Source organism: Stegodyphus dumicola, chromosome X1, assembly GCF_044657685.1.
Source record: "Stegodyphus dumicola isolate Sdum_Otavi_A_Nest chromosome X1, ASM4465768v1".
Classification (NCBI taxonomy): Eukaryota; Metazoa; Arthropoda; class Arachnida; order Araneae; family Eresidae; genus Stegodyphus; species Stegodyphus dumicola.
Window position 1 is genome coordinate 196,415,091 of NC_140780.1, and position 27,503 is coordinate 196,442,593.

General features: G+C 31.3%; 2 long non-coding RNA genes across 9 annotated transcripts in view; both read right to left on the reverse strand.

The window, feature by feature from the left end:
* LOC118197458 (uncharacterized) overlaps positions 1–27,503 on the reverse strand; it is a 471,813-nt gene that overhangs the window by 60,684 nt on the left and 383,626 nt on the right. The gene's annotated exons all lie outside the window — the stretch shown is intronic.
* LOC146993387 (uncharacterized) lies at positions 974–5,641 on the reverse strand. Its single transcript, XR_015038386.1, has 2 exons — positions 5,533–5,641; positions 974–1,142 (listed from the first exon to the last, which is right to left on the reverse strand). It is a non-coding gene; the product is annotated as an uncharacterized LOC146993387 (long non-coding RNA).

Below are 27,503 nucleotides of genomic sequence, written 5' to 3' on the forward strand. Positions count from 1 at the left end.
ATATTATCATTTTGATTAATTTAAAAGTTCAAATTGATATGCTACTCCTTATATTTGCCCTGTAAAATAGCTGAAAAAAATAGTATGTTTTATTTGCATGTTTTAGTGTCAGTTAATAAGATATGTTCTAGAACTTTCTTTTTAGTAATTTTAGCTAAAATAGACACATGTTGCTTTAGATTTAACTTATATGAGTAAAATGAGTAAACGTGTTGCATGTTGATATGATCATATTATTACAGTAAAAGACATTTTGTGAAATAATTCTATGAAGAACTCAGAACAGCTGTTATTCATATTTCAAAAATATATTCTCTCCTTCTAAAAAATGACATTTTCAGTAAATTAAAGAATTCAACATAGCAATGAACTTCATTTTGTTACTGCAAGGAATTCAAATTTTGTTCATACGCTTGAATTACAACGTCTAACTAATTTTTTTATTCTTATTTGCACTCAGTGTTTGTCAACAGTCTGCTATTGTTTGAAATAATGCATAACTTTTTTACTTACCTTCAAATAATTTCCTTTGAATTAACAGATAGAAGTCTTTCATTAAAAACCTAATGTCATGCTTTTTGAATAAGCATAAAACTTTGCCAACTGACCTTAATTTTTAAAGCCTTGTTTCCCTTAAAATTCTTAATACAATTATGCCTTTAAGAAATTTATTTCTAAAATTAATACTTCAGTTTAGCTTAAAATTTAATGCATTTTAATTTTACCTATAATTTTTTACAAACATAATATGTAATAAATCTAAGCTTAATATTTACCATTTCGAAAGTGATACTAAAAAGTATTCCTAGTTATTATAAATTTCGAGATTCAAATACAAAATTGTGAAATAAACATGTGACAACAGAAAGCAAACTTTATGCTCTCTCTATATTACAGCATGTTAATTAAGAAGTTTATTGAATTTATAATTTTATTGTGAAACACTATGAAGCAAATAATATGCTAATTAAAATACAGAAGTAAAAATAATTTATTACTTAATTCATAAACTTTACATAAAACCTGAAAAAAAGAATTAATTAAAAAATAACATAATATAATTTAATAAACATTTCATAAAAATTCGTTTCGACTGCTTGGAAAAAATGAATGGTTTTTCTCCTCTTTGTAAACCATGTCTCCTAAATAAAGAAAAAAACACTTCTTTTAAAATCATAATCATGCTCTTAAAAAGCTTATAAAAATTATTTTAATAGATGTTTTAAACATGTGCTTATATAACACTTTTAATCATATTTCTTTATAATATCTTAATTAATTAAGAACAGCTTAAATTCTTTAAAAAATTGGATTACAGTGAACCGTCTCATTACGACAAGCTACCTCAGTCAATCACTTTTTAAATTTAACCAGCATTCCTCATAAAATAACTAATTAGTAAACATAACTTCTCTAGGATGCCCACTAGCATTTAAAGATCAAAATTTTCAGGAATCACGTATAGCTAGCTTAGAGAAGGTTCATTGTACAAAAACAGCCAATATTCAAATATTTTCATAAATGAAGCCACCATAGTTATTAAATATAATATACAGTATACTTATATTCAGAATTCAGAACCTGAATAAATTTCTCGAACTGTTTTAGCATTCGAAAAATATTATATTTATTACCTTAAATTTCTAAAACAATATTACATATTCGTCCAAAGGAATCACTGGGACTCGGACAACATTTTCCCCCTAGCTTTCTTTTAGCACAGGATTCTGAATATGTTTTAAAGATTTAGGTAATGTTTGTCTTCCTTAAGGCGCTCACAAAACAAGTTACCCTAAATGTTTTGTCCGCATAGTGGTCATTTTCATCTTACTAACTGATTTGCTAGTGGATTTTGGGTGCATGGCCTATCATCGATGAAACAATAATAGTGAACAGCTTCAAGAAAATGGGGATATCTAATGTTCTTGATGCCATATTCCCACATATTTTTACTAATTTTATCTTCCGAAAATTAAGAGGGAAAAATTAAACGAATAATTTAATTTCCAAAGGACACATTAACAGTAGGAATATAACAAATGAAAAGTAATCATGGATAAACTACTACTATCACAATATTATTTATTTAAAAGAAACCTCTATTTCAATAAGAATACACATAATTGCAACATCTAATAAGTTATCTCATTTCTTCTTTATAATTTGAACTTCTGTCATTCTCATTGTTGTTCTTGCAAATCCTTAGGCCTCAGATCATACATAAATAATTAGAGAAGGTTGTGGTCCGATGCTTGCTAGGGTGAACATTCAGCTGATATGGCAAAATTGCACAGTGAATGGCAGTTGGTATTTGCTTTCACTATCATAGATCATTGTTTGTATTAGGCTGACATAATATTCAACAGTTAGAAGAGAAAGATTCAACGGGGCCTTAAGTTTGCAAAAGTTTGCCTTTGTTAGTATGACGAAAACAATCATTATGTTGATAAATCCATTTTAAAATCTTGGGATATTCATTTTCTGAATGCATTAAAAGGGGAAAATTATGTAAATATTTTTTTAATTTTCAGAATCTGGTTCTAAAGCTGGGTGGGGTGGAATATGCAACGCAATACGGTAATTCTGAAGATCACTGCTCGTGGCAGTACAAACTAAACGGTGATAACTTGCATGCTGTAGAAGTAGACACAAATTGCAGTTCCAGATGCATTAAATGCTTTGAGGTCTAGGGAGTAGCAGTGGGCAATACTAAGAGTGAAATTCAAGGTATAGGGAAGTAGGAATGAAAATTACTTTTATCAGATAACTTAAATGGTTATGTTACTAAGCGTTCTTATTGGAATGTAGGTTTCTTTTAAATAATAATACTATGATAGTTACCAGTAGTTCATTCATGAATATTTTTGATTGGTTATGATCTTATTGTAATCACATCCTTCAAAATTAAATTGATTGCTTAATTTCCCCCTTGATTTTCATACTATAATATTAGTAAAAAGGAAGAAAAATGTCTGCAAGTAAACATAACTCCTCTTTCTCCCTCTCTCTCTCTATATATATATAGGTATGTATCTTCGTGTGCAACTAAGCAAACCAAATGTGACTTTTTCTTCTTTAAAAAAATTGTGTAAATAAATAGAATTAAGTTCATTTCAAAGACTAATGACATATGAAATATACATGATCAAAATAAATTAGAAAATTAAGTTCAAATAAATTTTAAGCTAAATTACGTGTTGCAATGTAAGTTGCAATAATTCAGTTGTAATAATTAATACTAACAAAACCAAACATCATATTCCCATTCTGCAAAGTATAAAAATTCTTCTGCAAAACTGAAAAAATGACCAACACTTTGGCTTATTTGATAACTTTCAAATTCACTCCTTTGTTTGCATTTAGAATTTATAACTTTAATTTTCCACAGAAATTTGTTTTTGATTTTAAAAAATTTCACTGGCATAATTTCATTCACTTCAGCATATATTAATAGATGCAGAAGGTTTTTGTACCTTACATAATTTTAAATCTTATGTAAACTAACGTAATTAATAACAAAATCAAAACATAGATCAGAAACAGCATAAAATTTAATTAATAATTACTACTAGTGTCACTCAAAATGCTATGAAATTAATTAAAAAAATAAGAATGAGATAAAATATATAGAATTAATATTCCACATGTGTGAAGGTTGGAAGTTTTACGTTAAATATTTTTTTTAATTAAGTATTTTTAAAAATGACCCCTTAAGGCATGGGACCTTTCGTAATTAGAACTTGCAAATCCACTTCGCTAGTCTTTCATAACATTGCTTTTCTTTTATTAACAAGAAATATTGCATTCAGTTATTTAATTTAAGATATCAAAAATAATGCTACTGAAAGGCATGAATACTTACTTAAATTTGAAATTAATTTGGTTGACTTAAAATAATATTTAAAAAAATAAATCTTCATATATACGTCTAAAAATCAGACCTTATTAATTTTCTTTTATTTGAACGATATCTGAATTCTGCCTTAGTTTGGACTAGTAAATCATTGGGCGATTAAATGCCAAGCTATAAAAGAACTAATGTAGTTTACAAATGCACTGAATTTTATTTCCGGTATTAACTTTCAAAGAAAGTAAAATTTTCTGCATATTTGCATCATTTGGATTGATAGAATATGGCAAAGCATGCAAAGGCTATCAGCCTAAAGGGAAGTATATATTCATGGGCGGTTTTGTAAGGAAAAGTAGCTTGCATTTCCATTTATTCATGTGTGTATATATATATATATATATTTACATTGTTAATGCTAAAATCAATGCTTCATTAAAAATTCATTATTATTTTATTTTTAATACAACATACAGATACAGAATTGTTTTAAATTCCAATAAACAATAATAATTTATTTTTAAAACTTATTTTATGATTTATATATTATATTACATGAATAAGAGAAAGATTTGTCAAGAAATGTATTAAACTTGTATTAGCAGATTCATGCTATCCTAGTAACAAGACTATCATACTTCAAAACTGTATTAAAACTGGGCAAAATAAAATCAACATAAATTCTACATTAAATGTTTAAAAACTTATAAGTATGCAATGGTAGTTATATATACAATATAATATATGTTGTCATTTATAAAATATTAATGAAATGATATTTTTGGAAATAATGCACAAAATTTTAGTTTTGTTTTATAATTAGTTTAACGAATTGTTAGAAAAGTATTTTAGGTCATTTCCATTTTTCCCCTGTTGATGTTGGTATATTAAAATATATGGAATAATTAAGTTGCATCTAGTTAGTAAAACAAAACATTACGAAAAGTATGATACGGCATATTTTTAATCAATATAATTACTTCATTTTGGAATTATAATATTTTCGTAAGAAATTAATACCACTGAAAAAAATATTATTACACTAAAGGAATAAAAGAGATTCTCGACCGCGTTGTTCAAGTTTTTGTAATTTTACTTCATAACACACTCGTACATTAACATATTAGACTGAATTATAAACCAGGTATAAATTTGATAATCCTAGAAAATAATCCTAGAAATTTGATAATCCTAGAAAAAGAATAAACTAAACCTAGTAAGCAAAAAAATATATACATTACATTCAGAATTCTAAATGTTTATATAAACGTTTCTCGCAAGGCCTGCCGGAAAAAAGATGTCAAACGTTCTTTGGTCAGACGATTGGAAAAGAACGCTAAAATGATTAGTTTTGTTTTCAACAACCACATTACCATTTCAATTATATACCACAAACAGTGATTAAATTTTGGAATAATTAGTTTTAAATAATAATACGGGCAATTTACGGCGTAATTTATCGGATGCACAATGGCAAAATACTACTATTAGATATGCATTTGGAATAAATATTTTGCACTCTTTCAACTCATTAGACATTACGAACACTGATATTAATTAATCGCAAAGCTTAAACGTTTAAATACTTACTCACTACATATAACAGTGCAAAGTGCATGAGAATAATCTGCATAAAATGAACAAAAAATATTTCAAGCAGTAATTGTAAACATTTTCTTACTTACCTGCGCTATACAACCAACATGCATTCAGCCATGTTTTTTTCTGCAACTAGCTTTCAAACACTTTTCTCCTGATTGGCTAATTTCCAGTCAGTCACGTGATTCTTCCGAGCGGCTACTGAAACATCTGTAATGTTACAAGCAAATCAGCTGTTACCGCTACAGTTTGCTTTCAACCTGTTACCATTACAGGAAATTCTTCTGTAACTTTTTGATTTCTGTAACTTTACAAAACTTTTGCCTGTAAAGAGCGAACTTTTTTTTTTACCATGTAGTTGATGCTGTAAGCACAAGAGGAGCATTTACGCTAAAGTTTGTGCTTAAATAAAAAGTTATTTTAAAACCTTTACGAGACTCGGAAAGGTTTTTAAAACACCTTTTCTATTTAAATTGAAAAATATGGATTTAAATAAATTTCTCAAAGTGAATTTACCTTTATGCTTTGGCGTGATATGTCGCATTTGTCAAATGTAACTACCCAGTCTCAGAATCGTTATTATTAAGACCTGAAAAGCTTGAAAGCCTATAACATGGCATCACAAAAATTAGTTATCTATGTTTTCATAGATATTATATGAAATTCACCCTAAAAGTAAAGCTATAATCAAAGTTAAAACAATCATTTGAAACAGTAGAGCGTGAAATCACTGCATTCATTTCTTCGTGCTTCAGATAGCTTTCGAATAGAAGAGGTGTACTCAACAAGGTATTTGCTGCGAAGCATGCAAAATATACTTTCCGTTTTTTTTTTAAATTCATAATAAGATCTTTTGAATCATATAGTAAAAATATCTTGAAGTTTAACCTCTCAGCCATGCATCAAATTTGCTCAAAAAGATCGACAGAAAAAAAAAAAAAAAAGTATTGCCTTCCTCCCTTCAAAAGAAAAAAGATCAGTATTTTCTTTTAGAATAGAAGAGTTAAAATCCGCTTTATATTACATACTAGATTTATTTTTGTAGGCATGACAGGCAGAGATGATTTATTCAAATAATCATATTTTCTGAATTAGTATAAGTCAGTACTCTGTACATTGAACGAAAGCATTTTTCAGTGAGATCTATTGTATTAATTTAAAAGCAGTTTAAATTTAAATTTTTGGAACTAGTTGTTTATTCACAAATATTACAAACCTAAATCGATGCTTTTGGAAAGGATGGACTATGTAAAAGCTCCTTAGATTTTGAAAAATGACTTTTCGAAGCATACTTGTTATTCCCAGAGTGACTTCACCATTTTGTTAGCAGTGTACGTATTTTATGGCAATTCATTTAAACTTCACATTGATAATATTATCAGTAAATTTTTTAATATATTAAAATTTAATACATTGGGAATCGGTGTAATAACAAATCGATAATATCGAATCGGTAATAACAAATATACTGCGTGGTACACTATTTTTAGATTATTATGAGGATTATCCTTCATACTGTTAAGTGACATATGTAAAAGAAATTGCAAGAATATTATAGCTAGTTCATCTTCAGTGGATGCTCCATGTTCAAAGTCTTTTTCGCACGCAAGGAAAATTTCTCTAAGTTATTTCCAAATGCATATGAATATCGATTTGGTCTTTTCAATGCACGAAAATTAAAACTAAATTCTATTTTTAATTCTTCTACTCGACTGCAAAATTCGACGATTCCAAAAAGAAAATATCTCACCCCTAATTAATTAAACATTTTCATCACGCGATGTTTCGTGTTCATTCGATGAAAAATGTTCTGCTCGAATAATTATTTTCAGTGACAACGTTGGATTACATTTCCTAATATATTCTGTCATCAATGCCCGTACCATTTTCACTACTTTAACAAAATAAGAACGAAGCTAGCCTTACGTAACTAACTTTTTATTCTTAAATGTATGTATGCTTTTGAAACCGAAATCGAATTCTGAAACATGCATTTGCTGCTCCGCCAGAAATTTCGTATGAAAAATAATAAAAGCTTGTAATCTGATTGAATAAACGCATCGCTGAATGACTACTAAGTCTTTTCTGAATTCACAAATGAACTAGTTATAGTAATGTGGTTAAATCTATAAAATTTGTGTCCCGAATACGTATACATGCTAAATACATTATTTAAATGTTCATTTACAATCTCCAAGCATCATAAATATAGAAAGAATATTACCGTATTTGATTTAAGAAACATTTATCCTATTGATGCGAAAATAAGAATAGGACTTTTAACCTTCAAAATTGTTCCCTTTAAAAAACCATACTAGTCTTATAAGCTCCACCTAACACTTCAGGAATAAATTAAGATAGTTTATCACTTATTCCTTAGATTTTATCTTGAAAGGAAGCACATTCGCTTACATTCCACAGTTTTACCTCAGAGTAAATATTCATTTTTCTGCGTAAATATCAGACTCACGTTATAAGGCTGTCTTGTATGCTAATCCGCATCTTTTCACCCTTCTGTCCTTGGAAAGCAGTTTCAAAATCGCAACATCATCATGTATGTGGGGTTGTTTTAAATTCAGACTAATAAGCATGCTATTTCATTTTCCTTCGAAAAAAAAAAAAAAAAAAAATGTGCAATTGAGTAAAATATTCTATACGTAGGATATATTTCCTAGGCGTCTATATATAGAACAATATGAGAAAAACAATATATTTTAATAAAATATATAAAACACAGTAATAAAACAGTTATAAATGGGCAATTAGAAACTACGGCGTGTGTTTAATACCTACCATTGACATATCAACAATAATAATTTACTTTTTCTTTTATGGTGACATCCCTGGCTTGTTTTCTGGATGTCAGTTTGTTTTGGTATCTTAAGTGTATAGTATCCAGTATTTAGTGCGAGAATTGTGTCTTTTCTTATAAAATTATGTCTTATAAAATTTTAAATAAAAGGAAGTTCGCATGTCTCAGATTATTATGCTCTTTTAAAAGCTACCAAACCTCCGGCTACGAATTTCCATGAGATTCTCCCCGCATCATATACGGTCTGCTACGAAAATCTCCATGCAAAAATGTAAAGACATGTAAAGGAGACCGAAGTAAATAAATGTTGTAGTGGAATGTGTTTGCAGAAATGAGGTGATGTAGAGTGCTACTGAGAGGTAGATAAAATCCTTCCGCTAACGTAAATTTTTATTTCTCGTGCGGATTTCGAGCGGTATGCATCTTTACACGAAAGAGGAGTTCCTTTATATGTATTTTATCTGTGAATCTGTTGAAGGAAATAGAGCAGGTACTCGGAACCTCGTTCTTTGCTTCCAGTTTCAGTAGCTGTTGTTGTAGCCGCAGATATAATGCACAATGGCGAACTCCGCTTTCATGTAGCAATGCACATCGCTCGAAACTAATGTGATGAAGGGAAATGAAGATTTACACCAACCAAACATTTTTACATATCACTCAATAGAACCCTGTACCACTTCAAAGCCTCATTTCTGCAATCACCCTGCATTCATGTTATGTAGCTGCAATTGGACTAAAGAGTTTTACAGACTAGTTCTCTTCAGTTATAAATGTAAAATTACTTCGTTTACAGTTCTATCATATAAAAACAAAAAGTAAGTTTTGTAATCCCACTAGTTATAAAATTTAATAGCTGGGGCTAAGCTTATTGATGATATATGTAAATCAACAATAAAATTATTATCTTTAAATTACTGAAGAACTTACAAAATGCTTGTCACTATTTGTATCAAGCTTGCTCCAACATGAGAAACCTTTTCATTTCAATTCAGTATTGAAATGCTAGATAATAATCGCCAATAAAAATATTAATTTATTTGCATATAAACTTTAATTTTGTTTAGAAGGGAGATATAGCAATTCATTAAACTTCATCACCATGAATCTCTAATAAATTAGGAAAATATATTTTCACCTCGTCAAGAATTGCAGCCTAAAATTCCTCACTGAACTCTTAAGACTCGAGAAAACAAATACGAATTTCGTAAGGTATGTGGGAAAATGTGTTGGAAAATAAATTTTGTTTCAGCTTAAAAGCAAGCGGAGATTTCCTTTACAATTACAAATTTGTTAATGGGAATAAAAAATGGTTTGTTTTTAAAGCATAAGGAATTAAATAAACTTTTTAGCATTCCCAAAATAATTGCATAATAAGAAGAGAAGGTAGTTAAATTAAAAATCTCGGTCGTCTTCACATCACCACTTAAATTGCGAAACTGTAAACGTGGACTGCGTTTTAACTTGTCTTCATTTTCGGTGAGGAATATTTTGCGTTTTTTTTAATTCATTTTTTGATATAAGCGAAATTCTTTAATAAAATCTCAGTTAATACAACCTCAAATATATGAAACATTTATTTGCAAAGGTCCGAAGTATCGGATATGTAAAAACTGCAATTGAGCCACTTTTCGAACAATTCATTGCCCTTTCTTCCCAACAGTAATGATTTCTGCACTATTCCATCAACTCTAATTTATTTCTTCTCTACTGCAGCGTGCAACCCGACAGCAGGAGGAATCTTTTTTGTGTGAAATCGTGTTTTTATCCGCGTGTCTGGGACTGATGACCCAAAATATTACACCAGAAAAGCTCCCCTTTTCTGGAAGCGGAAAAAAGGCTGTGGGTAGTGGATGCAAAATAAGACTATTCTGCTAAGTAACCAATGACATCTGTAACACGTGTAGAGACGCGTGACCGAGACTGTGTCATCTGTCTACGTGCCTTGATCCGCCCCATCAATAATTCCTGCCAATATCAATGTAGATGAAGATTTGGGGATGGGAGGGTAATTCCTTGTTCCCGCCAATGTAATCCAATAGGAAAAGTAGGATTCAGAGCACGTCGAATTCAGGGGTGAATAACAAGGGATGACAATGGAATGGGTTCGAGGGGGAACAGATAGTTACCAGTCATCAAAATATATCGTTGTTTGCAATTCCTCCCGTTTCCTGTCGGGACAAGATGCCCAAGTCATTATGCAGAAATGCCTCCATGCGATCGATTGAGTTTAAATTAGGAGGTCATGGCCAATTATTGTTCAATAGAAATAGGGCGGCCCTTCTGTCAATTTGAGGACTGAATAAACTGAAACTTTTGGTATATAGAAACACATCGAACAGAATTTAACGATCCCTCTGTAAAGATCTCCGCTTCAAGGATTTATGCATTTCTGCTTTTATTTATTTTCTTCCTCTGACTACAGTATGATGAATAAAACGTTTTTCGTAAGAAATGTATCTTTGCTAAGTAAGTCGTATTAACTCAGAATATAAATAGAATAGAGAAATTATAACAACCTACACGTACGGAAGGCTAAAGAATGAATGTCTTGAACTTTAGAAAACAAAGAAAAATTCCACATATGCCCGAAAGATAGCAACGATATACTGATAAAATAATAGCAAACAGCAACTTAAACTTACACAAAAAAAATTAATTTTCATTGCATCTTGATAAGAAAGGACAAGAGAACAATAAATGAATGAAAATGTTTTAAATGGTCAAGTTATCAGAATACAGATGTTATGAAATTTCTCAAGACTAGCAGCTTGTTACATTAACAGAACGCTGAATTCTAAACGCTTACTCAAAATAATAATCAGAGCATCGTCAACCAACTGACTTACGTTGAAAAATATATTGTAGCTGAAGATGAAAGAACATGAAACTGCATTCAGACTTACAACATATCATCACAGCAAGCTGTAAAACTCCAGATTTCAGCAGGAAGTACTGATTACAAACTACCAAAAATTCAAAGCAGCAGCTTGAGAGTAGATTTTAATATTAACATGGAATGGATGAATGAAGAATTATAAAAATATGCCAATTTTAAATGTTTGTGATTTTAATTTGCTGTTGTAATTCATTTTACTTAGAAAATTAAATATTGGTATGATGAATAGAAAAAAAGATTAAAAAATAAAAAAAAAAAATTAGTGGCAATATATAAACATAAGAGCTTTTAAAAATTTTACGATTTTGTTATGAATTTTGCATGGCGTATGTGTAGTTTATATCGATAAGAAAATTGAACATTGATATGATGAGCTGAGAAAATACTGAAAAAAAAATACAAAAATATGTGGCAATATTTAATACTCGATTCGGAATTTAAAAAGTATATTGTTCACAAAAAAATTTTGCAATTTTACAGTTGAATTTTAGCTTAAATAAAAAAAAAATAATAATAAAGCTAAAAAGGAAAAAAAAAAAAAAAGTTGTGTTAACGGTAATCTGTCGTTCAACAGCAGATTGAATCCAGATGCAGACTGGTAAATTATAAAAAAATGTAATATTCATTGCATGAACATGGTCAGGTTAACAGCCTAGGCTTCTAGAAGCAACTCTCTTTCAGATGTCTGTAACGCACTATAGTAACGCTGCTTATTCAAATCATTTCTGTTCCAAACGTATTTGAGTTTATTAAGCAGCTGAAGTTTAATAGGCGGCGATTTGTACATTGCAGATTTTGGTAACAGTTTTAAAATGTTCAACTAACTACTCATTCATTAATTAATCCTAAAATAAAATTAAAAAATTCATGCTAAAATTAAAATATTTATGCAGTTTTCGGAATTCCTTTTTTTTTTATTTCTTGCAGGCGTATTTTTACGATTACGTTCTGGATGAAATTTTCTCTCTTACAAACAACTACTCAATCCGAGTTTGTTTCATATTGTTCAACAAAAGTTTTTCAATTGCATTCTCAGTTGGTAAACTGCTGGTGCCTTTTTTTAATCAGCACCTTTCAGTTCAAGATTTTTTCTTAAAGTTAGCAGTGTTTTTCTAGATTCCATTGATGATGGCACATCATCACTTTTTCAGTGTCATATTCGCTGTCTATCTCTGCAGTTGTTTAAAGATTTTTATAGTCAGTTTTTACATACGTTGTCTTAATATTTTTACGAACTGACACGTATTATATAAATGAATCTTCGAAACTTCCCTCACTGGTGTCTCAAATACTAGCTATAGTTTGCAGTTCCTCTGAGGATTCTTCTACATTTTATCTAAAAGCCATTTTTCCAAAACAGGCTTTTAATAGATTTTAAGAGAATAAGCCCCAGCATTAATTATGATATCCATGACCTCTCGCAGATATATCGACTTACTTATAGCCTTCAAAATGATTCCATTTTCGCAAATTTCAATTTGGGTCATCATTTCCCGAACATTTCTTACGTAATGACATTTGAAAGCTGTTATACCCTGTAATTAAAGACTGAATCTTAGAAGTCGTATATGAAAGATAAGACACAAACTGCAGAAAGAGATCGGAGGTGTATGTGCTGCTTCAGTGCACAGTTTTTTTTTTTTTTTTTTTTTTTTTTTTTTGAGTTTGCTGTCCCATTTCAAAAGAAAATCAGCAAAAATACTACTACTTGTCATGCACGATTTCTTGTCTATGCTAAGATAGAAGCAAATTCTTGACTCCTTTCAAACATCGATGTTTTCTGCTTTTGTTAATAACCAATGCAACCTTCTTTATTGTTAGGCCTATACTGCACGTTTAACTTATTACAGTTTCTTAAGCAACTGATGTTTCACTTTTAAATAATTATGTGTATTCTAGTAATATTCTGGTAGTCTAATTTCGTCAGTATTATAAATTTTGTATGGCTATTATTGATTTAGCTGCCCAAATTAATTGTCCTTTATCTAATTATCACCTGCATGGTGATCTGCATCTTCCTGGTCATCTATGCAGTCTCTGATGAATGATATTGGATTTCTCTACAAAGTTATTTCCTAGCATTTAGCAAATTAGTGGGAAAAGTTCAAGAAACAGAAACATTATTTAGTTTTGCAGCTTGAAGTTATTCTAGGAAAGTAATTTTAATGTCTTCCGACTTTTCTATCTTTTTTGCGTTTAACTGAGGAGACATTTGCATTTTTTATTAACCCTTAATTAATTATAATTCGTTGTTTAGGCAAACTGCACAATGCTGTTTGGGAAGTTCCCAGCTTAGATGTCGGTTAGTACCTTAAATGGGTGAATTACAAAAAGCTTTGATAAGTCATTAACCAGTGATTTTAATGGGCAGTGTTTATATAAATTCTTGTTTTCATGCCGTAAAAACAGGGTTAAAATGAACTACGGGATAGTTTGAGGCCATATTAAAATTAGGGTCGTAGGTTCAGAGTTAGCTTATTTAGGGATTTAGATTATATCCAGGGCTTACACGGTAGTTATCAGACACTTCTTATGAATTTACTGAGTTTCGAAGCAACTCTCATAAAACTCAGTTCCGAATAAATATTCATTCTGAAGAGAAAAGAAGATTGATGCATGAAAAGGAAAGGCACATCTCTAACTGCTATTAAAGATATTCTAGCAGATGGACAAGTTTACTTTTAGGTAGATAGTCATTGGTTGCTTTGCCATAATATAAATGCGCCATTCCAAAAAGATATATTTCAAGAATATTTTGTTCAAATCATTAGCTTTTCTGCTATTTTCTACTGTCACTGCAGCTGGAATTTTTTTAACTTTAGACGATTAAACTTGTATTTAAGAAATGCGACATCTGAGTCGTTACTTAACCCTTTCACCGAAACTCATAAGATGAAATTGATATTCGTAATGATGATAATCATGTAAATAACGAAAAATATTCTTTATTAATTTGTTAGTGTGCCAGAGCATCCCGATTTCGTTTTGGATTAAAATATAGTGGATTTATAGTGGGCATTATAGTTAACAATTAAATAAATAAGTAGTTGGAACACAATAAAAAAATATGTTGCAAACTGAAAACTTCAAATTATAGTCAAACACCTCAAAGAAGATTTCATCATTAAAAAGTTTTAAAACGTTCCCCCAAACCTCTCAATAACTAGCTTTCCCCCAAACCTCTCAATAACTAGCTAAAGCTAGTTATTGAGAGGTTTGGGGAACTCTATATTCCACTTGTCAGTGGACCTTTCGTCGCTAATCCACTGACAAGTGGAATATAGCTTGCCAACATTTTCCCATGCAATGCCAGACAGAAACTGGGAACAATAATTACAATAAATTTCAGTGTTAGTATTCCTTTCCGTATTTCAGTAATACATACCAGTTTCAGTATATAACTTACTTTGCAACACATTGTTTCACGGTAACTGTTACCTTCTACCGCCTCTTTTAAAAATTTAAAATTATATGGAATGTAATTAAAACTTTGTTCGACGAATTCGTGTGAAGAACTATCTGTTAACGAGCAGCATCTTTTGTGTCACAATGCAACTGATTATCCTTTTCGGCTTTGAGGCAAATACTTCATTTCGTTCGATTCATTTAATTTATTATTGGGAATCCGAAAGTAGTCTCTGGATTCTTAGCTTCTAAATGCTGTTCGCGATTAAAACAAAACTCAGTTAAGAGAGATAAGGCTGAAATTTCCTTCATTTGTATTGATTTTTTTTTTTTTTTTTTTTTTTTCCTGGAGGCTTTGCTTAGTGAATCCAAAAGCATCATGTTCTTGTATTTCAGGTATGAATATTCTCCTTCATCTATGCTTCTTAACAGTTCAAATTTAATTCCATGCAACTAGTCTTTTCAGTAAAAATGAGCAAATTAATTGAATTTGTGAATGCCTTTGGCTACCGCTGAGAGGAAAGCAATTAATTTTATTTACTTCTCCAACTATCTGAGGCTCTGTTTAATATTAACGCTACTAAAAATCTGTAAAACGAGAGATTAATTTTCACCGAAAAAAAAATTTTTCCCCTTTTTAATACTGCTTCTGTTTACTACTTAAACTTATTTAGCAGAACTTTATACCATTAGCAAAATAAGCTCCAGAAAAATTCGTTTCTAGTGGAAAGTATAGCAAATAGTTTATGATTCATTGGCAAGCGTTTAATCGCTCTGATGTGAAGAAAAATCTTATTTTCATGTGAATAAAAAATCTTATTTATATCTATAAAATAACCCTAATATTCACTCTAAAATACCTGTGACTATTAAAAAAAATCCAAATGTAAAAGACCTAAATGTTTTAAGGTTATTTTATAACTTTTTATTAAAAATATGAATGAATAACAAGTGCATAATTTTTACATAAAGAGACTAGTAATGCATAAATACCCGTAAATATAGCTATTACTTTAATTGAAGGACTAAAAATGATTCGTTTTCTTCATGCAGATTTTTTTTTTTTTTTCCCCTGACCCAAATAAAACTAGTAGTTAACATCAATGGTATAACATTCGTGGCATTGATTTTTATTTTAATCTGTTTCTACTACTACAAATTACTAAGAAAAAAAAGTAGTCCAGTTTCTGAGTCGTGTCATCTACGTTGTAAAATTACTAAGCAAAACAGGTTCTGTGCGTGAGTTAGGAATTGTCCAAACGCACGCTAAAAAAAGGTGATAGTCACTGTTATTATGAAAAAAGGACTAACAACGAATCCATTTGCAAGATCTTGCCCATAACTAAATTTAATGAGTAAATGAATACGTTAATTGACTCACTGTGGGATTTAACCATAGAAGAGATGGAAGAATTAACCTACTTTGGAAAACTATCTAAATGGGAATGAAACTTCAAAGAAATCGACTTACATCTTTTCACGTACTGTATAGTTTCTGCTGGTCATGCAATAATTTCATGTACGATTTGCAGTAATTGACCGACGGAAAATGTTTCTAGAGATTATTTCATAATTCTAGCATTTGCTATGAAATTTCTTTTAATTATCTGAAGTCAATTCAGACAGACATATCGTCATAGATGTCTATCTATATACAGAAAAGGAATAGTAATTTGCAAACATACATAAAAATGCAGATGTAGACTGAGCTGCCGAATTCGGAGTGATTCACATGGAATTCTTTGAAAGCAGATACGTTTCGTTATCCTTCTAAACTTTTATTTTGCATTACCTTTGTAAAAATGTCATAAAACTGAAAACGTTTCGAAACTATTAGTAATTAAGAGAAAGAGCTGCTCATTTATTGGACCGAAAGAAAAAAATATTATTACTGATTTATTCAAGCAAAGACTTCAAATATCGTTTGTCTGAACTAAATTCTTTACAATTTATTTCAATTTTGATTACACGTATTAAATTATACTTTCAGTGTTGAAAAGTTTAAATCGAGTTACAATTTTTTTAAATATTTGCTTGTATTCATTGTATTATTGTATAATACACTAATTACATTAGTTTATGCTCTTCTACACCTATCAGGCAAAATCCATTAGGGCGGTCTTATAATGAGGTTTAAATGCCTAATAAACTACTATATTATGACTATGAACCCATAACCACCTTTTTTTACGTATGCATATGTAAGTAAGGTATCTTTGTTGGTTCACATATGTGTATGGCAAGCTTCAGATTATTGCACTTTTATCTAAAAAGAAAAGCAAACCTGCTGAAATTTTTTGCTTTTTTGAAAATAATGATAAAGCGTAAAGTGGATTCATGAAAACTCAGTGTAAAACATTACACTTAACTGCTGTGAAAGCAACCTGCAGTTAGACATGTTTCATGCCAAAACAGTGTTTCTTTTCCCCTGGTCCTATAAATCATCATCTTCTTTCCTGTTGATTCGAGTAATTGCTCATATCCTTTTCAGATATATTACTTAAACGCTTTTATCCGTCACCTTTCTCCCATAATTCTTTTTAATGGGTTACTTGTCTACTGCTCAACCATGCGCATTCGTCTAACTTATCAATCTTTAAAATGTGCTATCCTAATCTTGTTTTCCTTTTTTTCCCCCTCGCTTTGCTTTTTTCGAGGTGGTGGGGAAACGTGTTGGAGGTGTGGAGGTAACGGTAGCTCAAACATAGAACTTTTTTAAGCCAGCTATTTCTATACTCATCACCTAGAATGAGCTATCCGCCCTTAAATAGGCGATTCATTTTCCAAAACCACGAACGAGCTGCCCGTCTACAATGGGGGAAAAGGGTGGACGCAGTATATCTCAGCCTCCCTGTCATATGTCATTTCTGTAACTCTTTGCACAAAAGAAATATGAGACTAAGGGATAAGATATATTTCCGCTTTAAACATCGCGAATAACAATGTCCTCCGTAAAGACTTAAATGGAAAAAATGGTTCATGCGGTTTTTGAAACACCCCTTCGCTTTCATTTTTATGGTTTTTAAGGGAGGGTTGTCTTTACTTCCCTTTGTCACCCCTTTTTAAGGGTTGTGTGGGATATTTACACCGATATTATCCCGCTGTACCCCTCAGTTTGCGGACAACAGTGGGTGCGGGACCATGCTCTTCGGATGACCATACTTTTGCATTGTTAGCCAGAATATGGAATTTTCTCTTGTATAAAAACTGTGAATTGCATCTGATTGTACGTATTCTTTGAGGAATATATAGGTCTTCACAGATACTGTAGCATCTTCAGGTTTTCTTCAACAGGCTAGTGTAGAAGAGATACCATCATATACAATGCAAAAAATAAGTTGCTGAATTTCGATCCTGAATGCACCTTTAGAGAAGATCTTTAGAAAATTTGTGCAAATGTTGGATACACATAAATATAACTTGCCAAATAATACCGTACAACTTTCTTCAATGAACTCACGTTGTTGAATTTACTCATGCTGCTTTCGTTCAAATAAGGTAAGATGCGCTTATTTTATGCTATTCTTTCATTTTAATTTGTACGCCCGTATATATATCAGACTTTACATTTATATCCGTTGTATTAATTCAGTTTGGGACTTAAACATTCTGTGTAAGTACGCACACACTATAGATATATATTAATTTAAAACAATTTTTGGATGTTTCACATTTTTCCTGCAAAATAGCCATAATGAGAAAAATGCTAATTTTTTCTACTAACAGCTTTTGTTAAATTTTGCCAAATGCATTCATTCCTACGTAGAAACAACTGCGCAAACTTTTCGAAATGCTCCTATCTATCTAAATATATTCTTATAATAATTCTCACTAATTAAAATGTCACCGTTGTAAGAGAACATATCATGTATTGAATGTTATGAAGTATTTGCAAATCCCCCCACCACATTAACACTTTGTTATTTAAGTTAAAAAGCAATGCGGTGCATAGAAAATAATTCTTGTAAAACATTCTGCTTTGGGTTCAGTACTTCAATTCATTTACGCAAATTTGAAAGGAAACATAAATTTACAATTGAATAGTGTTAGTACTTTCAGGTTATAGTTATATTTAAATAAAAATAGCATTCATTTGCGAAAATAAATTGGAATTATTTTTATATCAAGGGAAGTAATACTGAACAGAAAACAAGAATATTTTGAACTCTTAATTTCACTTGTTTGCTAATTCAAGAACAACTATTTGTTTTGCTCCTATTAGCTTTTCAACCAGTAACGTCTCTTTATACATCAGTACGAATCTACGAAATGAAACTGATTAACTAAAAAACTAGCTATTGGATCAAGTAAATGCAGTAGGTCATTGTGAAGAAAACTGATATTTAAATGAATAAATGTTTGTAATTATTTGGGAGATTTAAAATTTACATTAACTGTATTGAACGTCGCAAAAAAAAAATTAATAAAAAGAATAAACTAATTACATTTAATAGTAGTGTCTTATAAGGCAAAAATTTTACTGAATATTTTTTGAAAACTATGAGTAACAGGCAATGATAGTTATCACAGACATTCTGTTTTAGCTGATGAAGGCCAATGCCGAATTCAGTTTTGCTGAAAGCTCACTAACGGCTGAGCGGCACAGTCGCTGAATACTGTTAGTTCAACGCGAGTTGAGAACCCAACAAAGCGGGGGCTGCATTATCATTTTCGTAGTTTTCCGCATGTGTAACGTAGATATAAGTCAGTTTCCTCAAAAAAATTATCCGAGCATACCTTTCCTCAGGCAGATAGCCCTCTCGTACTACGTCATAGACAACCAAAACAAACCAAAACTGTTTGGGCGAATATGTTTTTAAAATTTCAAATAGCTTATGTGGTTTCTCTAGTTTCCCATCAATTCTTGAAAATTGTGGCTTAATTTTATCTACAAAGAACTACTTAATAGAAGTTATGCATAATTACACAGGAATTAAATATTACGTTAAAATATATGGGCGTGAATATAAATTTAATAAAATATTTAGCTTTGAGTCTTCCTTTCTTATCACTCATACTGCTAAACCTCTTTTGTAATTAAACTGTTCATATTATTTTCAGTGACTTAACTTGCTTCGTAGCCTTAGAAAAGCAGTGCTGGGCAGTTTAGGAAGCACGCCACTCTTATAGCCTCGGAAAAAGAAGCAAAAGAAAAGTTGCTGCGAATATTATTAATACTTTAGGATGAAAATTAAGTCTCCCCTTGAATTCAAATAAAATACCCGCGAAATTATTATTAAAGTAAACATCTATTCAAATGAAACTTCTTCAACAAGTTCTTCGCGTGCGAGCAAGACATTCAAACCGCATAAAATCATAATTCTTATCGGTAGCAAACAAAGTCAAAAAGGTCTCATGTTCTAACTGATGCATTTAATACGTCACATCTGATAAGCTCAGAAGTTAATCATAAAAAACATCTCTTAAAAACTGGAAAGGAGTTACTTTTATTTACGAAGGCTAAGCACGCTATGAGACGTGCTGCAGTTTCGCGCGAACTGGGCAGACAGCCTTTATAGCTCTCGCCCTCTTAACAGTCTGGAAGCAGTGATTTATTTTTATGGCATCCAATTTGTATTGCAACAAGTGGAAATTCAATTGGCGTAGTGTTAATAGTGGTACTAGCTTATCTTGAAGATAGCTTAGTTGATTTACAAACGGCACGTGACTTCGGCTGTGTGTGACTATGCGAATAGATAGTGAAGGATTTCTTCCGTGTTTAATGAAAACATAGCCTCAGAAAGGTTTTTTCCGATTGGGTGAGTCATATTTCCACGAAAAAAAAGTAGCGGGTTTTTCTTTCAAGGATTAAAAAAAAAAAAATGTTTTGCGGCACAAGTGCTTCTTCTCAAACATAAATAAAAATGATTTCTTTTTACCAGTATATATGGCACATAGTTCCTCCTAATGCAATGTACATATATATCCAGCTTGTCAGGCCGAGATATAGACCGCTGAACACTAGATAGTTCGACAGTCCAACTTTGAGCGAACCGGCTAACTGTATGGGGTTTTTCGTGGTTTTCTCTATACGTAGTGAATAAGAAGGAATTTCATTTAAAAGTCCTCCAAGGTATTCTTACCATTAAGCATATAGCCCGCAATTTCTTTACCTTAATCCAAATAACCTGTGTGTCAACACTAGAACTTTCTTGATGTTAGTTCGAAATAAATTGATTTTATATCAGTTAATTAATACGATAGCTAATTCGCTATATATTAATCGCATTTCCCTTGGGAAATTAAGTTCTTGTGTGCTTTGCCATAACATCGCCCTCTTGTGCTTTACCGTAATTTAATCCTCCTTGACATACAATCTAATCCTGCTTAATAAAAAGAAATAAAATTGCCTTAAAAGTGTGTTTCATAATTAAAATTTTATAAGCAGAAATTTTTCATTGTAAGTCTCATACCTATAGTCATTTGGTTATTTGAATATGGCAAAGATCATAAAGGTTATCTACATGACGGGACGGATTTTTAACATTACAGCTTCGTATTTACGTTACATATGAGGTACTCCTATGAAAGCAGCCATGCAGTTCGTCGAGATTTGAACTACCAGGGCTCAGCGGTCTTATTCATTCGGCCGTTGGTGGGCTGTGTTGAAATGAAGCAGTTATTATTCGAAAAACAACATAAGTCTGAAAACTTCTCGTATGCTTTGATATATGTTAAAATACAGCGTAATGCGCTGGAAATAATTCGCATTTAATATTTTCGTTTCAAGAGACTACAATGTAATTTGAAATTCAATTGTTAAGCTTTGAAGTATATACTCTGAACCGAAATCAACTTTTCAAATAAAATTCCCCCTCCCCCCCCAAAAAAACCCGTCTCCTAATATGGTAGAATTCTTACTGCATAGCTCAAGTACAAGCATATCAAACAGATAAATCGAATTTATTTCAAAAGACATTCATGAGGATGTCCGAAGTTCGAATCCCAGCGAGGGCATTTCAAATTTCTTCAGTTCGGAAAATTCTGAATGACTCTACTCTAAAAGCCAAAGTAAAAATATACCTAGGCAATTATGGTAAATTTCGCACAAAAATGTTCTCTTGAATTTCTCATAAAACGTTAGAAAATGAGAGTAAATTTTTCGCATGTACAGATATGTATATCTCAAGTGGGTACGTGCGTGTGTTTTTTAATTATAGGTACACAAAACTTTTACGTACAACAAATGCTTGTCATTCATATTTCATAAATAATTTCTTTTTACATCCCCTGACTTTGAGTGAGCAATGTTTAAGGGCATAAAGCAAATACACATTGGTTTCCAATCACTAAATATAATTATACTGCTTTCGTAATGACTGTATAACCATGGCTACGTTTCTGAATGCAATTCTACTAATGCTTCATTTAAAGCAGGTGGTCACAAGAGATCGATGCTTATTTTCACATTCGTTGAATTACTAGCCCTGTTCTCATGCCAAATTGCGAAAAATCCTCATTGTTTCGATTTTAACGATACTCCTTTTCCTTCAGATAATCAAATTTTTAAAAATATATTCGTATACAATACTTATTCACATGTTGCTTGAATAGGTACCTTTTCTTTTTCACAAACACTAAGTCTTTGTTAATTGAAATATTGATTCCCAAGATTACTTTCGTAGAAACTCATTTTATATCCTATGAAAGCTTTCTAGAAGATATAAAATCATAGACGTCTTTTTCATATAAAAGTTCATTTGGAAAATTTGGCATAAATTAACCACCAGGCAGTCACACAAAAGATATATTATTATCTTTCCGCTGTACTTTAACAACTTTTAGCTTTTCCGAACTTATATCTTTCTTAAGAGTCAACTTTAATTTTTTGTCTAAAGTTCAATACTTATACAAAAAGAACTTAGGAGTATATTTTATTGTATAACTTTCAATACTTAGGAACAATACTTTTCTGAAATATTTATGCTGACAACAACTTTCAATAATTTAGTTTGGTTTTGTTTTGGTTTATGTGGTTACGGCAAAGCCTCGAGAGCTATCTGCCTAAATAGAGGGATGCCTTCGAGGAGGGCTCTTTTTTTTTCGCATACACGTTACACATCGAGAAACCACGAAAGCGCCATGCAGCCAGCCCATTCGTGGGATTCGAACCTCGAACCGAACTATCAGCCTCGAACCGAACCATTCGCGACTTTCGCCGCTGAAGCCCTGGTGGCCCTTTCAGTTATTTAGAAAATTGAAATTTTACCAAAGCTTGTTGATTTTTTAGACGATTACATTTTTTTCCCTTTTTGTTTTCCCCTCTCTCCTTTTTATTTATCCCTTATATTCATCTTACAGTTTTAAGTTGAATATACGTTTTCACAAGATTTATTGTGATTATTATTATCACTTAAACATACTACTAAGTGTTTAAATGTGGTGTGACTGCATTGAAATTTACGTTATTCCGTTCAAAACGAAATCAAGAGGTGTTTTGCCTATTCAATGGCAAAAAAAGAAATTCGCGAACTTTCTTTAAGACTCGCAGTAACGTATTGCAGGATTTGTTATTTTTAATAACTTGTATTTTAGTAAATACCTCCCTGTTACGTTCAAGATTACAACGTTCAAAGCATATTCGCTGATTTGACCATGAGCAACATATACTTTAAAGAAATACGAGCGACATTATGTACTCCAAGGAATGAAATAATAATTGTGAGTAACGAGAGGTTGGCCATATCTTTGATTCCGCGATGTTCATTGTACGAAACTCCCTACAGTATTCTAATTCTACTCGCTATAATATTCTAATTCTATTCTCTATAGTATTCTAATTCCTTGACTTCATGTCTTTAAGGTTCACGCACAAATTTTTATGAAATAAATAACTTTTGTAATTCTTAAGAAATAGAATCAGAAGGATATTTAACACTCCACAAAGCTGTCTTTCCAAAAGAGCTTCAAAGTAATTAATAGAATTTGTGCATTCCAGCTGGCCTCGATAGTAGGATAGAATTTCAATTATTTCGCATGAAGCACAATTCATACATCATTTACTCCAGATCTGATATCATTCCCAATCCCTTTCCAACTATAATCAGGATTGGTTGAGTCGTGACTGTTGAGCTCACGAATTCGGATTGGTTCTTTCTAAAAGAATGTTCTCTTTAAAAAAAAAAAAGTGCGTAGCAGAGAGAAAAACAAGAACACGCTATGGAGTGAATATTTTTCATTTAATGTACCAGAGTATGAAAAACTTGGCCGGTGCGCCCATGTTTTGCTCTCTAATGCATATTTAATAACGGATCTTTTCTCAGCTAATGACATAAGAGAGGGATAGGTGAGCCGGAGAGAAAAAAAAATCAAATGTAAAAAAGACAGCTTATCTGAATCAGACAGTCATTAGTTTTCGAAATTCGAGTAAGCATCTCGACTTCTAGAAGCTGTGTTCTTGGCGGGAGCCAGAGTTAAAAGAGAGTTCATTAGCTATGCGGCATCAGCAAACTTGTTCAACAGAACGCGATTTTTGCAAGGAGATCCAAAAAAATGCTTTAAGATCTTAATTTTATTATTTTTGCATAGCTATATCATTCAGTTATGAATTCATAAATCCTCTTAGAAACACTTTCTACTTAAAAATCTCTATTTTCCAAGCATTTAATCACCGATTTATGAGCAACGCAAATGACTTGGTATTTTAAAACGCAAGTAATAAGGGTTTTCTACATCTTTATAAAATTTAAATATGCTTTATCGTTAAATATTTGCCTGAGAAATGCTTGATGATATAAAGCATTAAGAAATGTCTTATAAAGAAGCATCTTATTTATTTAATAAAAGAAAATTACAAGATTATAGTTAACTGTATGCTTTTGAAACGAAAATTTAATTCATATCAATTACACACTAGGCGACGAAGACAAGATTTACGACTCTATGAAAACACAAAAAAGAAAGGGGGGAATAAAGCAGGAAATAAATAAATAAAACTAAAAAAAAAAAAAAAAAAAAAAAAAAAAAAAAAAAAAAAAAAGAAAGAAAGAAAGAGGAAATAATTTAGATATGTCTTACAAATCTTATCTTGTCATAATCAATCGTATAATTATCAATAATCTTCTGCGTTTGTTTTGCGGTAATGAGAGATAAGACATAAATTCAGTTTTTCCCCTTCCCCTTTACCTTTACTTTCTTCGACATTAAATAGCCCATAAGTAGCCACAAAATAAAAATAAATAAATAAAATAAAATAAAACAAAAATCTACAGTAAGTTTTGGGGGGAGAGGGGAAGCATTAAATATAGAAAGTTCAGTGTATCTGAGTAAACCACCTGCATAAGCAAGTTATATTATTTTTTTCACAAATACAGAAAAATAAAGAAAGGATTTATTTTTTACAAAAGAGGCAGGAAATCTAATGAGGCTCATTAATTATCAAATCCCAAAACATAACATTTCAAAAAATCGGCTGCTATGATCCTAACCACCGAATTATTTGAAATTTTTTATTAATGGACAGTTTTATATCTCACTTAATTTAAACGGTATAATGATACCTCATTGTACTGAATTAACACGAAACTTCTGCCAAGCGCGTTAAGCGGTGGGGGGCGCAGCTTCTTTTATCAGGTTCTAAAAATATAGGTAGGTCGTTATGTCGTGAAAACGTACTTGGTTATTTTGATTATATAAAGGGTCATAAAAAACTGTGGACGGTCAAAAATTAACGCAAAAATTAGCAATATTTTATTTTTGAAGGAAGCCTTTAAAACTGAAAGCTTTAGAATCACAGCAAACTATTCCATCGTTTTATGGACATTAAGAAATGACAAATTATCTTTAGAATATCCCTCTCTAAAAAAAAATTAATCTCGCAATTCATTTTGCGTATCAGCAATAATAAAGAATGAATTTCAGAATGCAAAGCAAATAAATGTTCATACAATTCCGCGTTTTCAAACGAGTTTCAAACGATGTTAACAATTAAAATAACATTTATGGTCATCAATAATCTCCAGCAAAATTCCTCTCTCTCCCCTCTCTTTAGGCATGCAAATGAGACGGCTAAGCGATATACAAGTAAAAAATTTTTTAGGATAGTTTCCTTTCTCTTTTCTCCTTCGCTTTAAACTCTTCTTGAATAATAAATAGTTATCCATTTCAGGCTTTTCTTTCGGTTTTGCTACGTTCTGAAGAAAACGTAAGTTTCGGAAGAGAATATAGTAGATTTATTTGGCATTGAGTGATTTTGGGGGAATTTTCTTTTAGACATAAAAATACGGTGAAAAATGAGGAGAAAACAAAGGTTTAAAAAAAAAGGCGGTACGAAATATATAAGTAGCTATAAAAATCACAAAATTAAAGATTTTCTGCTTGAATTTGATAAAGTACTTATTTAAATGTCGACGCTGATTAACTTTCCTCAAACTATCTTAAAAGCCGAAAAGTCGCTTTTTTTCTCTACGCGATAAATCCTAAAACCACAGATCTTTCAAATAGTTTAATTTTTAGAATGAAGTAATTAAATATCTTCAGACCGTTAAAAATTAAATAAATTTTCTGAAGTTTAAAACTGCAAAGCGTTTTATTCGCAAAAAATTAGAAATGATGGTCATACGTTGTTAGCAACTTGAACGAACCATTTGCCAGCCGAATTCAGTTACAGCAAAACTATAATTAATGTGTATTTTTATTCCATTACCACCTAGTAAAACAGGAACTATTATTATAAACAGGGGGAATTATAGTTATTCTGGTGTGTCTTCATTTTTTTTGGGGGGGGAACAATGTAAGTTCGCAAGTACTCTATCATAATGCATCTGTACTGCATGTGCATTACTCTGATGTCCATAATGCAAATAAATAATTACAAAACACTTTTGTTTATATTCTAAATTTAAATTCTCTCACTGATCTGGTCCTCACGTCAAAGAATAAAAAATTGTAAAGAATAATAATGTATTATTTTCCTCCGCAATAAATTATCTTTAAAATCACTTTCCCTCCGACAATAGAAGAAATAAACAAATTACTACTTAAAATAAGAAAAATAGCTAATTTTAATAACCTTTTCACCAATTTTTCTGATTGGAATCTTCAGCAAAAGATTAAACTACAACAGGGTGAAACTGAAAGCACTGGGAAATCTAGAAAAGGCCCACCGGTGGCCGAGCGGTAAAGTCCCTGAACGCTGGTAGTTCGGTCTGAGGTTCGAATCTCGCGAACGGGCTGGCTGCACGGGCGCTTTCGTGGTCTTCCTCATCTGTAATGTGTTATCCCTCCACGTACGGCGCGAATTAGACACATTCTGGTTCTGAAATGCGGGGAATTTTTTTTTTTTAATTTTCTATCTTCATATATTACTATTCACATCTTTATAAACAAAATTAGTATAATGCAGAAATTTTTAGTTTTTTCTTAATTTTAAACAACATTCTTACGCACCCTATTTTAAAGCGACCGGTATTACGAGACGGATTTCGTATCCCGTGGAAATCGGGGGAGCCGTACGCGGAGGGTTAATATAAGCCCTTTTTCCTTAGAAAGCCATCCATGAAGGCATCCTTCCCTTCCGTGTAGCGCCATAGAGCGAAACACGTAAATTATAATAATAATAAATCTAGAAGAGGCAGATCTCCGTCAAGGGATGTATTCCATAAGCATAGTTTAACAGAAAAGGTTCGTAGATTAAAACGATTTTAAAAGCTTAAAAAAAAAAAAAAAAAAAAAAAAAAAAAAAAAAATCTGAAAGGTTTCATGCTTTAATGATCGCCGAAAAGAATTAATTAAGGTTTTTTACGCTCTCGCTGATCTCTCAGTCTACTAGTCTGCTATTGCGATCCACTCCTGTTAACACATTTCTTTTTGACCTTTTAGCTTTATTATTAAACATTGTTTTCTTCGTATTTACGCCATATACAAACAGCAAAATTTAAAAAAATTTAAAAGCAGCATAACAGCATATGTTTAGAATTCCCGACGCAGTGCTAAGCGTTGGCATT